Raw genomic sequence first — 14,935 nt, forward strand, 5'->3', positions numbered from 1 at the left:
AAACAGAGGTTTAAGACCTCCTGTGGTGAGTTTAAGGCAAGGTTCTAGCCAGTTAATATCTGACAGCTTTTGAAAGTCATATTAAGTAAATTATCTTTATGAATTTTCTATGTCACAATCTGACTAGGGTGACTGATAACCCAATTATTTGGATCCTTTTCTGGAGCAACAACCTTTCCCCAAAATTATAAAGATTATTGTAAAAGCAAAAAGTCCAGCTAACAAAGCATCGACAACAGTAAACATTGAGGATTCTAAGTCTCAGCTTCCTGCCACTAAAGCAGAGGCAAATCTCTGACACAATACAGGACCATTCAGCCATTCCCTGAGACAAAATTTTTTAAAGACATCTATTGCCTCAAGGGCTTTCAAAACTACAAGCGGACATGCCAAATTCAAACCCTTTACAATCATGAAGATGCAAAGGAATAGAATGAAAACAATCTTTTAAATTTATGATAATTCTTTGGAATGGCAGCTGAAGCAGTAAACCAGGCTGTGATGCTCCCATAAGTTCTTCGGCCTCACCAGCTCTTTGCAAAGCTGCAGCAATCTCTACTTGTTTGATGTTTTTCCTTAATTACAAATATGTGGGTTAACATCTTGAGCCTGAGATCAAACTTCAAACTGCAGCCAATGGAACACCAGCACTTCAACTATCATTTTTAAGTTTCTTTTGTAACATTAGAGCATAACCATAATTTTGGAAAAGCAAAACCAATTTTTAACAGTGTGAATGATCTATTTTTAATAAAATCAGTATCAAGTTTACTACCTTCACACTACAAAGTTTGGCTGCAAGTTTATATGTATGAATGAATGGTGAGGCAGCTTTGAATACTTCATTATTTTAAAACACATCTTATAAGTCTGTTTTCTAGAACAAGAACTTCATAAAATATTACCCCAAGTTTGGGGTACCTATAGAAAACTGTTTCCCAGGTTGGTTCATGCTGCCTGTTGTCCAAAATGACTCCAACCAAGTTATTAGTTTTAAACAAACTTTTTGTTAGCAGTGTTACAAATTTTTAATCATACCCAATTGCTTATAAGCCAATAATCTACAACCAAGACATGCAGAGCATCTTTATACATTTTTCCCATTTACATAGTTTACTTAGTAAATTTAGTTGTTCTTTTCTTTAATTAAACAACTTTATTTTTTAAAACAGAGATAAATATACAGATTTTAAAAGCATTTTTCCATAAAACTATATGAATATTTTTTGTCAGTACTTGATTTTTTTAAAGCTTTGATAGTATGCATTGAAAACTTACTAGTTACAATACGCATAAAGTACATGTAAAACAAAACATAACATGGAAATAGTCAAAGTTTCCTTGGTGTGTAAAGATTTAAACATAATAATTTTTAAATACCAAGGATTGCCACAAGGCTATCTTCTTAGCTCTTGAATTATTAATGACTATATTGATACATTTTAAAACCAGTCAAAAACAAACATGAAGTGACCATACATCTTATATATTGAAACCAGATAAAATTCTCACTTTTTCAAGCTATAATTTTAAGAGATGAGCACCCTGTCACCTGCTGAGCTCAATAAACACAGTCAGAGATTTTTCTAGGAGAAACAGTCATCAGCTCTAAATTGAGAAGCTGCTGGCATCATTAAGAGCAACTTAAATCAGCTCCTAGCAGGTCTCCAGCTGAGCTAGACTACTAATTTCAGGTACAGGGCCCCAAAGGCCTGCTTTTTATTTTCACCTTTTATTATTACCCTTTTAGACACAAGTTAAAACTAAATCCAGGGCGAACAACAAACACATAACATTTTAACTATTTTTTTAACATAAAACACAAAGCAGCACTCAATAAAAACATGGACACAAACTGACACACACCCGGGGACAAACAATGAGAGAGAGAGAGAGAGAGAGAGAGAGAGAGAGAGAAAGAGAAGAGAACTAGATGTGTCAAAGAGACCCTGATATCCTACATAAGAAACCCAGAACCAGAATTAGACATTTCTCTAGTGACTTTCTCTTGTCCCTAGGAGAGCTCTGGAACGGTTTACATCTATTTTTCTTCTCTTTCACCAAACCATTCCAGACAAAGGACCATTTTTCTGGGACTCATTCTCTCTCTCTCTCTCTTGTCCAATTAAACTTCCTCTAATCTATGTACAAAGACTTAAATCACCTATGAAAATGATCTTCACTCCTCTAGATATTTAACATAACACATACACAAAACCATTCTACCATTAACTCTTTTTATGCTTTTTGATTAAGCACAATCACTAGTTGATCCACCAGCTGTGGTTCCCATTTCCAATACACCCCAATTTCCTTATACTCTGGCCGGCTTTTGTCGTGGGAACATTTTTCAGAATGTCCTTTCTGTCCTGGATCTCAGTGGAACCTCCAACTAATGATGCCTGTACCGCCAATCTATTTGGAATTGAAGAAGGTCTGAGGGTTTGAAAAAGAAAGACACAACTCGATTACTCATCCTGTTCCCAGAAAAGGCTGCTTTACTCTCTGAATCCAGCTCTCAAGATAAACAGCTACAAAGGCAGGATGCAAATTCCCTAGCTGCTCAGTGAGTCTGTAACACTCACTTGGTGAGTTGGGCAGTAAGAACAACAGGAACACAGGTATGAATCAGCTTGTGACTGGGCCCATCTAAACTTGAAAGGAGGGCATGTCCTTTTCCCAGTGTCTAGACATACAATCGGGCAGTTCAGCTAACCCTTGAGAGGGGATGGGCATGGCTCCCAACAGGTAAAGAAAAGTTTGAATCTGTCATTTAAAGATGCAGAGATTCACTTCAGATTTAGTTTTTGAAGATCACTTTTTTTTTTTTTTTTTTTGTTTCACTAAGCCTGGTTGTGCTGAAATTTTTATTCTGTATGTTGAGATCTCATTTTCCCCTTGTGCTAGCTGATTTTGCATGTCAACTTGACACAGCTTGAGTCACCATAGAGAAAGGATCCTCAATGCCTCCACAAGATCCATCTAAGGCATTTTCTCACTTAGCAATCAATGGCACAGGCCCGAGTCCAATGTGAGTAGGCCATCCCTGGGCTGTTCTGTTCTCTCAGAAAGCAGGTTGAGCAAGCCATGTAAGCAAGCCAGTAAGTAATATCCCTCCATGACTTCTGCATCAGCTCCTGCTTCAAAGGTTCCAACCCTGCTTGAGTTCCTGTCCTGGTTTCTAGTGATGAACTGTGATCTGAAATTGTAAGCTGAATAAACCCTTTCCTCCCCAAATTGCTTTTTTTTTTTTTTTTTTTTTTTTTGGTCATGGTGTTTTCATCACAGCCATAAAAACCCTAACTTAGTCACCCTTTAATTTCCCAATTTGAATTCAGTGGTGGAGTTGCCTTCCCTGCGGAAAAAGAAGAAAACATGTCAGAATAGTCGGAAGATGAATTCCTGAATGCTGAGTGACTGTACCTATGTGACATGTCCCATCAAGTAACCTTGCCTAATTTCACCACCAGATGTAGACATCAAACCTTTCATAAACAAATAGGATTGAGTGTGCTAAAGCAACAATTAGTGTGGTTGCCTTGTGGAGCAGTCAATCAAACCAGCTACACTGAATAATGCAGAGCAATTTGCACTGTGGCTTAGCTGCTTCTTCTGTGCTATAAACTCCATGGGAATCTGCTGGCTGTGTTTCCAGGGAGAAGAAACTAGAGTTTTAAAAATCTGTCTTTAAACGAGAACTTGTGAAAATAAACAGAAAGTTCTCTCAGCACGTTGTAACTGTATCCCTGGCAGCACCACCTGTGAAAGCAATCTTCTTTGTCACTGTGTAAAGGAAACTCCAAGTCCCCTGACATTATTAAATTGCTGCTGCCACACTGATACAGTGGAAGCATCTCTTCAAACAGCTAAACAATAACCTTGAATTTCATTCTATAGATGAAATTGTTTCTTTCAATGGTTATTGCTTGAATTATCCACTCTTCTCTGGATCTGCTTAAAAAATGAAGGTGAGTAAGATGTCTCTTTCTTGGCGTAGCTTAGAGCTCTGTGAATGTTGGGGACTTTATCAAGACCTGTGAGTACAGGAATTTAGCAGTTAAGAGTCTCCTGAGAGGAAAAGGGAGCCTGGGGCAGAGCTGGAGGGAGAAGGAATAAATAGATAATACTGAAAATTACAAAACTAGCTTCAAGACAGTTAAGGTTTACTGTTCATACAGAACTTCACTTTTCCAACCAAAGGGTCATGTCTGGGTCCAGTAGTATTTCAGTAACTCTTTATTTTCCTGCCTTAATATTTCTGAAGATAGAAATTCTTCCCAGACTTCTCTACATAAGACATGTTGGTTAAGGATCCAGATACCAAACCTGTTCAGGCTCTGCCAGCATTGGACCCAACTAAGATAGCTTCTGTAGTTCCATAAATAGAGGAAGATGGGAGTCCTGAGTGAGTTTAGGAGCAAATAAACTCATCTTGATTGAGCATTTACCATACGCAGAGCAATATGAAGACTTGACTTGAGGGCAGGTTTATGAGGCTGAACTCACTCTTCCTTTCCTCAGGCTGTGCTGCTTGGTCTATCCTGCCCCACATCCACTGCCCACAACACTGAAACCACCAATGAGAAAAGCCTCAAATACTACAGCCTGCCTGGTTTTCTTAGCCCCACTGTCACAATTAAACACCTGTGAATTAGGTCCATCTGGTTGGTTGTCTGTCCCTGTCTGGCAGTAGATTTTTCTTCTGGCAGCCAGGGAAATAGGATTGGGCTGCAATGGAACAAGAGGAGACTGGGTGTTGCCAGAAGATAGCGACTTACTTGCTTTTCTGAAGGTATGCTAAGAAAGAAGAAATGAATGGGATCCAAGAACCATTTTAGTTTTTATCTCAGTGTTTTTAAGGCTGCAAGATCTAAGCACAAGTTTAAGCTAAAGAAAGTCTCTCAGGGATGGATGAGGATGAAGGTAAAATGTAATAGAATAAGTGGTAGAGATTGCAATAGTAAATGCATGGTAAAGATTGCTATAGAAATCATTCCTCTGAGAACTTGACATACTTAATCAGTTTACTTCACTCAGGAATTGTGTACACTGGGCATGGTGGTACTTGGTCATCATTCCAGCACTTGGGAGGTGAAAGCATAAAAATCACAAGGTTGAGGCCAGTTTGTTCTACACAGGAGACCTTGTTGGGTAATAACCTCATATCATGTCATGAGGAGTTGAGTCAGGTTCTACTGAGCAATAGCCCTTAGCCATAAAGAATTGCTTGGCCCCAACCTGACCATTCCATTTGGCCTGCAGAAACAATACACCCTGTAGATATTAAAAACAATTCACCTGCTTCCAGTAAACCACAAAAGAATAACTGCAACTTCCTAGTAGTTATCTATATGTGTGTATATGTGTATATACATGTTTCCAGCCCTCTAATGGACTCAAGTTTTATCCCATGGAAAGGCTGAGGTCCCTCACTGTTCAATATAACAGATTTTGCATGTTGAGATCAAATCTACCTGCCTCTCTGCCTCTGTTTCTTCCTATTCAAAATAATACAAAAAAATCAACTTCAAGAGAAGGCCTTAATATTATTCTGATTGTACAGATTAGGAAAGTAAGGTCACACCATGTCAAGACCCAACATTAAAAATAGGACTCAGACAGTTCAGTACCCAGATTCTTAACAGTGGTGCAAACTGGCCTCTCCGGGGAAAGCTTTTGAGTAGAATGAGGTTCAAAAATAATGCAAGTGCATTCTGAGGACCAAAAGACCAACATTTCCTTTTAGCAGAAGGCATTGAAGTAATCCAAGGTAAGTAACAGAAAAATACAGAAGAACAAGGAAGGAAAGCTGAGGTCCTGAACCTTGGATAATGCGGCTTGTATAGACTGATGATGTGGCTACTCCACGTTGTGGTTAGTGGGGAAGGTTTTATTGTAGATAAGAGAGAGAGAACAGCCAGAGGCAACTGGAAGAGTCCAGAGCAGAGAGAGAATGTGTGTGACTGAACCTGGCCATGACTTGAGCAGGAGCAGAGCAAATAAGGGGTGGGAAGAGAGAGGGAGGATGCAGAAGAGAGAGGAGGATGCAGAAGAGAGGGGGATGCAGAAGAGAGGAGGATGCAGAAGAGAGGAGGATGCAGAAGAGAGAGGATGCAGAAGAGAGAGAGGATGCAGAAGAGAGCGGAGAATGCAGAAGAGAGGGGAGGATGCAGAAGAAAGAGGAGGATGCAGAAGAGAGGAGGATGCAGAAGAGAGAGAGGAGAATGCAGAAGAGAGAGGAGGATGCAGAAGAGAGAGGAGGATGCAGAAGAGAGGAGGATGCAGAAGAGAGAGAGGAGGATGCAGAAGAGAGAGGAGGATGCAGAAGAGAGAGAAGAGAATGCAGAAGAGAGAGGAGGATGCAGAAGAGAGAGAGGAGAATGCAGAAGAGAGAGGAGGATGCAGAAGAGAGAGGAGGATGCAGAAGAGAGAGGAGGATGCAGAAGAGAGGAGGATGCAGAAGAGAGAGGAGGATGCAGAAGAGAGGAGGATGCAGAAGAGAGAGAGGAGGATGCAGAAGAGAGAGAGAGGAGGATGCAGAAGAGAGAGGAGGATGCAGAAGAGAGAGAGGAGGATGCAGAAGAGAGAGGAGGATGCAAAAGAGAGAGGAAGATGCAGAAGAGAGATATAGAGGATGCATAAGAGAGAGGAGGATGCATAAGAGAGAGGAGGATGCAGAAGAGAGAGGAGGATGCATAAGAGAGAGGAGGATGCAGAAGAGAGATGCAGAAGAGAGAGAGAAGGATGCAGAAGAGAGGAGGATGCAGAAGAAAGAGAGGATGATGCAGAAGAGAGGGGAGCGTGCAGAAGAGAGGGGAGGATGCAGAAGAGAGAGAGAGGATGCAGAAGAGAGAGAGGATGCAGAAGAGAGGAGGATGCAGAAGAGAGAGGAGAATGCAGAAGAGAGGAGGATGCAGAAGAGAGGAGGATGCAGAAGTGCCGAGAGGGGAGGAAGGAGGAGATAGAAACTGGGAGAGGGGAAATCAAGACACCAAGAGAGGAAGACAAAAATGGTGAGCACAGGGGTTAAAAAGAGCATGTGTAGGTGGAGGAGAAATGCTCACAAGCTGAAGAAGGTTAGGGTAAGAGAGGGGATGATAAGACCTAGAAGGACTCTCAACTGTGTAACAGGTACTTGTGGTAGTGAGGGAGCCTGGAGGCTGGCATTTGCTTTGCTATGCTAATAAGCATCACAGGTGTGGTCATTGTCCATTCTGACATCGCTTAAAAGAAAAATCTCTTACAGTAGAAACACCAGCTTTAAGTTCATATGGGATTGCTGGCTTGTTTAACTGCCAGAATTTAGGAAAATGGAGTTTTCCTTGGACCTGACAATACTGGTCCTTTAGCAGAGTAAACACTGTTGTGAGGACAGATACTCAGAAGGGAACTACCTCTCTTCTTGCTAGAGCAGCTGGTGTCTTCCAATTAATGTACCAGCTACAATTATGTAGGCAGATGTGTGAAGGGCCCAAAAAAATTTAGCAGTATTTAGTTTCTCAACTTGCAGATCTGGCATGCCTGTTATGGTGTGAACTTTTCGAGAAATGGCCCCAGCTTTGTTTTCATATGTCTCTAAGGCTGAACTGTGTGAACATATGTTTAAACGGGGGAGAAGCAGGATCTATCCTGAGACTTAACAGCTTTGAGTCTGATGCTTAGGGAGGTTGGTGGTGAGCAGGGAGGAGGGACAGGGGTAGGGGCAGTTCAAAGTCAGTGGAGCAATGAACTCCAAAGGTCCACAGCTCTGCTTAGCTTTCCTAGGAGAGGTGAAAAAACAAACCACGGACTGGTCCTAGACTGGGTGTGTTAGTCAGAGTTCTCTAGAAGAGTAGAACTTATGGAATGGATTAACATAGCCATGTCTATCTATATCGATATAGAAAGCTAGGGTTTTACTGCTGTGAAAAGAAAACACATCATAACCAAAGCAGCTCTCATAAGGACAACATTTAATTGGGGCTGGATTACAGGTTCAGTGGTCCAATTCATTATCATCAAGGTAGCACGGCAGCATCCAGGCAGGCATGGTGCAGGAGGAGTTGAGAGTTCATCTTCATCTGAAGGCTGCTAGAAGAAGACTGGGTCCCACATGGTTAAGAGGAGGGTCTCACTAACCACTCCCATGATACCACACTTCCTTCAACAAAGCCAGATCTCCTAAGAGTACTACTCTTAGGCCATGCATATATAGACATGGATATGGATGTAGATGATAGATAGATAGATAGATAGATAGATAGATAGATAGATAGATAGATAGATAGATGATAGATAGGTAAATGATTTAGATAGATAGATAGATGATAGATAGATAGATAGATAGATAGATAGATAGATAGATAGATGATAGGTAGGTAGGTGTAGACAATAAAGGGGATTTATTAGAATGGCTTACAGGCTCTGGACCAACTAGTCCAACAATGGCTGTGTATTAACAGAAAGTCCCAGAATCCAGTAGTTGCTCAGTTCACAGGGCTGGATGTCTCGGCTGGTCTTCAGTAGATGCAGGAATACTGAAGAAGCAGGCTCTGATGGCAGTGAGGGAATGAACGCATCAGTGAGAGTGGGAGCCGCAGGCAGAAAGACAGCAAACGTCCTTCTCCCATGTCCTTTGTGCTGGAAGCAGGAGTGGCCTCGATTAACTGTGTACCTTCCCACCTCAACGATCCTGTTCAGAAGTAGGTCTGCACACTTCAAATCATTTTACTAAGAAAAAGATCCCTCGCACATGTGCCCAGCCATTTGGAGTTTTAGTTGACTCCACATGTGGTCAAGTTGGCTACCAGAAATATAGATACAGTCATAATCACTGGTTTCAGCAAATGCTCATACTTCATGCAGTCTCCAGTTTGGAGCCCCACCACATGTACATTCCTTAAAAACCGTATATATCAGACCTTAAGTAGTGGAAGATCTCAGAGAAGAGAATTGTTTTAAAGTTTCCATCACTATCACAAGTACTGAAGACAACTTTTTTTTTCTTTTCACCCTTTGAGACAAGATTTCTTTGTGTAGCCCTGGCTATCCTAGAACTCACTTTGTAGAAAGGGCTGACCTTGAACTCAGAGATCATCCTGCCTCTGCCTTCAGAGTGCTGGGATTAAAGGTGTACAAGACAACTGACTGGCTGAAGAAAACTCTTAAAAGAAAAAGCTTTATTGGTTCATGGTTCATTGGTCCGTCAGGTTCTGGTTCCTGATTAGTCAGTGCTGTTGTCTATATGCTTATGATGAATGAGTGAATCACAGGAGTCAATCCACATACCACACGGGAAGAGGGAGGCAAACCCCCTCCAAGGGCACACTCCCAATGACCTAAAAACCTCCAGCTGAGCTCCTTCTCTCAAAGCCACCACCTTCCCACAGCAGCACCCTAAGGATGACTTATTAACATGTGGGCCTTGGGAAGGCTTCAGACCCAAAGCAGAGCAATAGTTGAGGCTGTGGTAATTAACATCCATGTTGAGCTCTTTAAGGCACCAAATTACTTTATGTATATATATAAAATGTGAGGTGACTGACATAGTAAGTTCTGGGCTAACGTAGACAAAAAAGGTAGGACTCTACTTTGTGGGTGGGGTGCTGAATCCACGTTCCTACACAGACCTATTAACTCAAAGTGCTCATCGAAGTTAACCCGAGGTGATGTGTGCCCATTAAATGTTAAGAAGCACTACTTTAGCCCATAATGATCAACTTGGGTCTTTCTTACATCAAGAATATGCCATGTTTTCGGTTGTTTGTGAGTTGGCAGGGACTGACACATGACCAACACCTTTGATGGCTCTGTGTCCTTTTTGTGGCAGGCACAGTCAGTAACTACAAGGCATAGCACATGACAGCATAGAGTCTAGCTCTACAGAGGAAGGCTTTTGTCTCATTAGCAATTTCCTCAGTAAGCAAACGTTCTTCCATTAACCTTGGTGACCTCGGAATTCACTTCCCTAAGTCTACAAGAACCTTCAGAGAGACAAATTCAATTACATTCCTCTTAAGGGCTTCTTCTAAAATTCAATCAATCAATCAATTCATTAATTCATTAATTAAGACAAAAAAAGTATTGTTATTTGGATAGTTCAGAGCTGCCAAGAAGAAGCCAAATGGGGATGTGACATTGCTGGAGACAGACCTCTACAAAATACTCACTTAATTCATGCCACAAGACTCCACTTGAACTTCACCAATCAATCTACCAAGCTTAAGGTGGAAATAGAGAACATTTGGTTCAAGTTGGAACATTTCAAAAGGCTTTTGGAGATGTTCAGCAAATTCACCATCCACATAGGTATCTGAACTGCTGTGGGTGGGTTTTTATTATATTTGTTTTCTCTGTTCCTGAAAATCTGTTGGCTTGATGAGAGAGTGGCTACAATCCAGACATAACTGAGTGCTGATCCCCAAGGCTTCCATAGACATTCAATGACGAAACAAATGCACTTCGGTGAAGAAGAAAAAAATAACAGTATCTATATTTGAGATTTGAAGATAAAGCCCACGATGTTTCTAGCCATGGGTACTGTTGCAACAGGAAGGTCTACCAACCAGTATGAGCCTAATTATACCCAACCATCATAACCTCTATTCCATTGGCTAAAAAAAAAAAAAAAAAAAAAAAAAAAAACAGTTATGCATTGATGAGTCACCAGTTTGGTGTGCTCTTGGAAGGTGGTAAGCAGTGGAGTCCTTACAATATGGGGCCTGATGGTTGGAAGTTATACCCCTGATGCGTGTTCTGAAGGGGACATTGAGATTCTGACTCCTTCTTTCTCTTGGTTCCTGATCTCCATGAGACGAGCTACGTTTGTTCTGCCACACTCTTCCCTCTATCACCATAGGCCCCAAACCAAGCACCAGTTGAGCGTGGACTAAAACCTGTAAAACTATGAGACAAAATAAAGTTGTGCTCTTTACTGTTGATGACTACAGGCTATTTTTCCAGTTTCAGTAAGCTGACTAACACAATCAATATTCATTAGAAATAAGACAGAAATTATATTTCATAAACCTCTATAATGAGTTTTAAATAAAATATATTGATCAAAATGTTAACCAAATGTTTACTCAAAGTGCTAGGTAGACACTATCATTTGTTTACATACAGTTTAAAATTAAAAATCTTAGCCCAAACAAATATGTACCTGTTACCATAAAATTAATTTTTAATTTATTCTTATCTGTTATCTGTGACTTATAATGTAATATCTACTTATTACGAAAAAACATACTAATATGTTATAAAACATATGATACAAATAATATCATACTAAAATGTTTACATTAATAGGTCCAAAGTCTTCTGATTCAGACTGAGATGTTTACAGAAGAGAATGTTATCTGTTGATTTAAGTTGCAGCTGTATTTATTAGAAGAGATGGATATTTCTGGGTAGTTTTATGAATAATTAACCTACCAATTGAGTTCACTTGAGTCTACTTTTAATGAACTGAACAAAGAGAGATGATCAACATATCCTTCTAAAACCAGTAACAAACCCACAGGGTTTGAAAATCAAATCCATTCACAAAGCTTTTTCAAAACAATGTAAACTCTGCTTTTATTGATAGCACTTTATAGACTAACAGTCCCCATGGAACGACTACTTCATTTCTCACTTATAACTAAAGTACAGTTCACAGTTGCATGGCCCCCAACCTCAGGCACTGTCTACATTCACCCAGCGCAGCTCACATGTCCTCCGTTTGAGCACACTGCTCAGAAACTCTGGTTTTATTGGAGTAAAAGATAGGAATTCCTAAAGCCTGTGTCACTTCATCTGTGGTGGTCAACCAGTCAGAATGCAGCTCAAACACAGCAGAACATCAGAACCCCTCCGTGTTCATTCTCTTGTTCTTATTGGAAAAACATCAGACTTTTTGTGGATTATTCCAATGGCCAGCCGGCTAATGTCACTTTGTCAATGAACAAGACCTCAACTTTGGTGTGAAAAGTCCTTTATAAACATTTCCTCCTTCACTGAATCCCCTCTGGTTCCCTCTCCGCTGTACTAGAGACATGGAATAAACACAGATGATGAGACCTGTGTGGAGTTTGCACTCTAGTGGAGAAGCCATATTTGGGTTTTTGTTTGTTGTATTTTTATAGAGTCTGTGGTAGACCAGTCTGATCTTGAATTCACTCTGTATCCAGGAAAGACCCTGAATTCCTGATGCTTCATCGCCTAGGTGATGGGATTACGTGCAGTGTCATTTCTTATCCTCAGAACTGGGTCCTGAAACAAGGACACAGTTTAGACACAGTTACAGCAATAAAACATTGTGGCAACACCTAAACCTGCAACAGCAGTCCTGTCTCCATGCTCCTGGACTTGATCAGCTGGAGAAAGGTCAAACTGGTGTGAGAAGTCATAAAGCATGGCAGTGGTACATATTGTAATGTTAGTTTGCCAACTATACATACATCCTACAAATTAGAAACATCTGACTAAAATCATTTGTTCATTTTAAAAGCCTGTTCATTTCCATTATTTCTACTTTTAACAATCTTGTTTTGAAAGTTAGGTTGACATCATAAGTTAATCTATGGAAGATTATATTGTTTATTTTTTCAGGTCTGTTGAAGTATAATTTTTGTACATTCACCCTTTGAAGTGCTGGGTCCTGTGAGCTTGACAAAGGATTACAAGGTGTGTTCCCCTCACCACAGTCCAAAAGCCCTCAGCATGCCCCTTGTAGGTCATCCCTCTCTCTGGAAGGCACTCAGGAAATCTCTGTCTGTGTTTTGTTGTTGTTGTTGTTTGTTTGTTTGTTTGTTTTTGTCAAGAGTGCCTAAAAGAAGTGAAGTGAGAATCTCTGGTTTCTTTGGAGACTCACTTGTGTCATGTGATGTTTTTCTGAAAACCGTCTTATGAGGGGATGTTTTGCTGAGAACAGACATGTGGTGTTTATCTAGAAGCTGCCTGGGGAAAGGGTGTGTGATGTTTTACTGGAGCAGACACTTGAGGACACATGATGTTTAGAAAGAGTGTAAGTACAACCCAACAGACAGTGGACTACACTCTTGCATTGGCTCTGCATCCCCTGCATTCGTTAGCCTTGTTTTCTTCGCTGACCATTGTCATGACTGAAATAGAGAAGAAAAGACCAGAGAATTTTTTGTGTATTCTGGCTGCTCTCTGCTGCTTCCAAGAACTTGTGCTGATTGGTTGAGCCCCTCATTTTCTTCTGGATGGAGCCTTTGCTACCGATTCATGTTTGGTGTTTGCTGGTGGAATGGACCGCTGACAACAAAGACTGGAATGGCTCCAAAGAACTATTTCTAAAAAGGTACACAACTCCATTTCCTATCACTTTCCTTTCCCCATCTCTGCTGGGTAGTGGGCTAGAAGGGAAGTTGAAGGTTAAAGAACCATAAGTAAAGAAGGTTTTGAAAAATCTAAGCCTACAGAGAAGAGATTTTAGTATGTAGTCTTTTCTGTCTGGTTTCTTTAACTCAGCAGCATGTATTAAAATCCATCCACCACAGAAGGTGCTTGGGATCAATTAAATAAGACTCAGAAAGACAAACTACACCTTTCTTCCTCTCATTTGCAGAGTGTGTGTGCATGTGCATATATGTATGTATGTGAGTGTGTGTATATACATGTATGAACATGTATGTATGTGTGCATGTACGTATACCTTGCATTTGTGTGTATGTATATGTGCATGCATGTGTGTATGTGTGTGTGTGAATGTATGTGTTGCTATGTGTGTGTGTGTGTGTTTATGAGAGAGAGAGAGAGAGAGAGAGAGAGAGAGAGAGAGAGAGAGAGGAATGGAAAAGGAACCCTATCTCTGGAAAGAGAGAAGGGGGAACAAGAGAAAGAATAGAAGTGAATATAATCAAAGAACATGATACATATAGAATAAAGTGTCATTACAGGATATACTATATGTTATAATGAAGATATACTAAAAAAATTACAGAGCAAAATTCACAAAAAAATTTAAATGCTCTTTAGAACATATGTTGTTTTTCTACCACTAAGTGTTAAGTTGCTTGGCTGTCCACTGGTTTTTTATTCTTCCATTAGGTTGTGAGTTTATACTTGCCAGAAGAAGGGCTCTCTGCAAGGAGCACCAGAGAACTTTAAAGTGGTAGAAACAGTCTGCATCTTGATTGCAGTAGGATATTCCACCATCACTGCAAATGAAATGGAAAATAGAATTTCTTAAAAATCTAACATTTTTGAAGGCCAGAAAAATAACTGAATGATGACCATGAATTCTCACAAGAAATTAACTCCCATGCAACAGATTAAAAAGCAAAGCTCCCTAAATAAACAAAAAACAAAACAAACAAACAAACAATAAAACCCATGAAGTTTGCCCAAGCCACACCTATGTAACACTCAGGCCAGATCACCTTTCAGTCTGTCTGCCTGCCTTTCTTCAGAATGAGCCCCTACAATCAAGAAAACAACCCTACCTATCACTTTGGTTTGGATAGTGATAAATGCTTTCACAGAAATCTACTAACTGGGGAGGTTTTATTTTGAAAGTCCTCTGCATAAATTTCTTGAAGCTGCTGTAAGAAAATTATCACAAACTTGGTGGCTTCCAACAGACAACCAAAACTTACTATTTCCGCCTGGAAACACAAAAATCAAGGTGTTGACAAAGCCTTCCTCTGGGTTTTAGGAGACAATAGGTTCCTAACTTCTTGCTGCTCTTAGTGGCTAGTGATGCTTGGCTGAGGGTTGTGTTGTTCCACGCCCTCCCTGCCTCTAGTCCCTGAGTGTTCCTCTGACCAGTACAAACCACTGAGACGCATTTCAAACGGAGCTCCTTTGCTCCAGTCTATGAAAAGATGCCATTTGCCAACACGGTGATGTTCGTGGGGTCTGGGAATTAGAACATGTAAATCTTTTCATGTGGCGTTCGTTCTACAAACCACCGAGCCCACACACACTTCATATAGTCCAAGAAACTCTC

This window comes from Micromys minutus, assembly GCF_963924665.1.
Source record: "Micromys minutus genome assembly, chromosome: 20".
Lineage (NCBI taxonomy): Eukaryota > Metazoa > Chordata > Mammalia > Rodentia > Muridae > Micromys > Micromys minutus.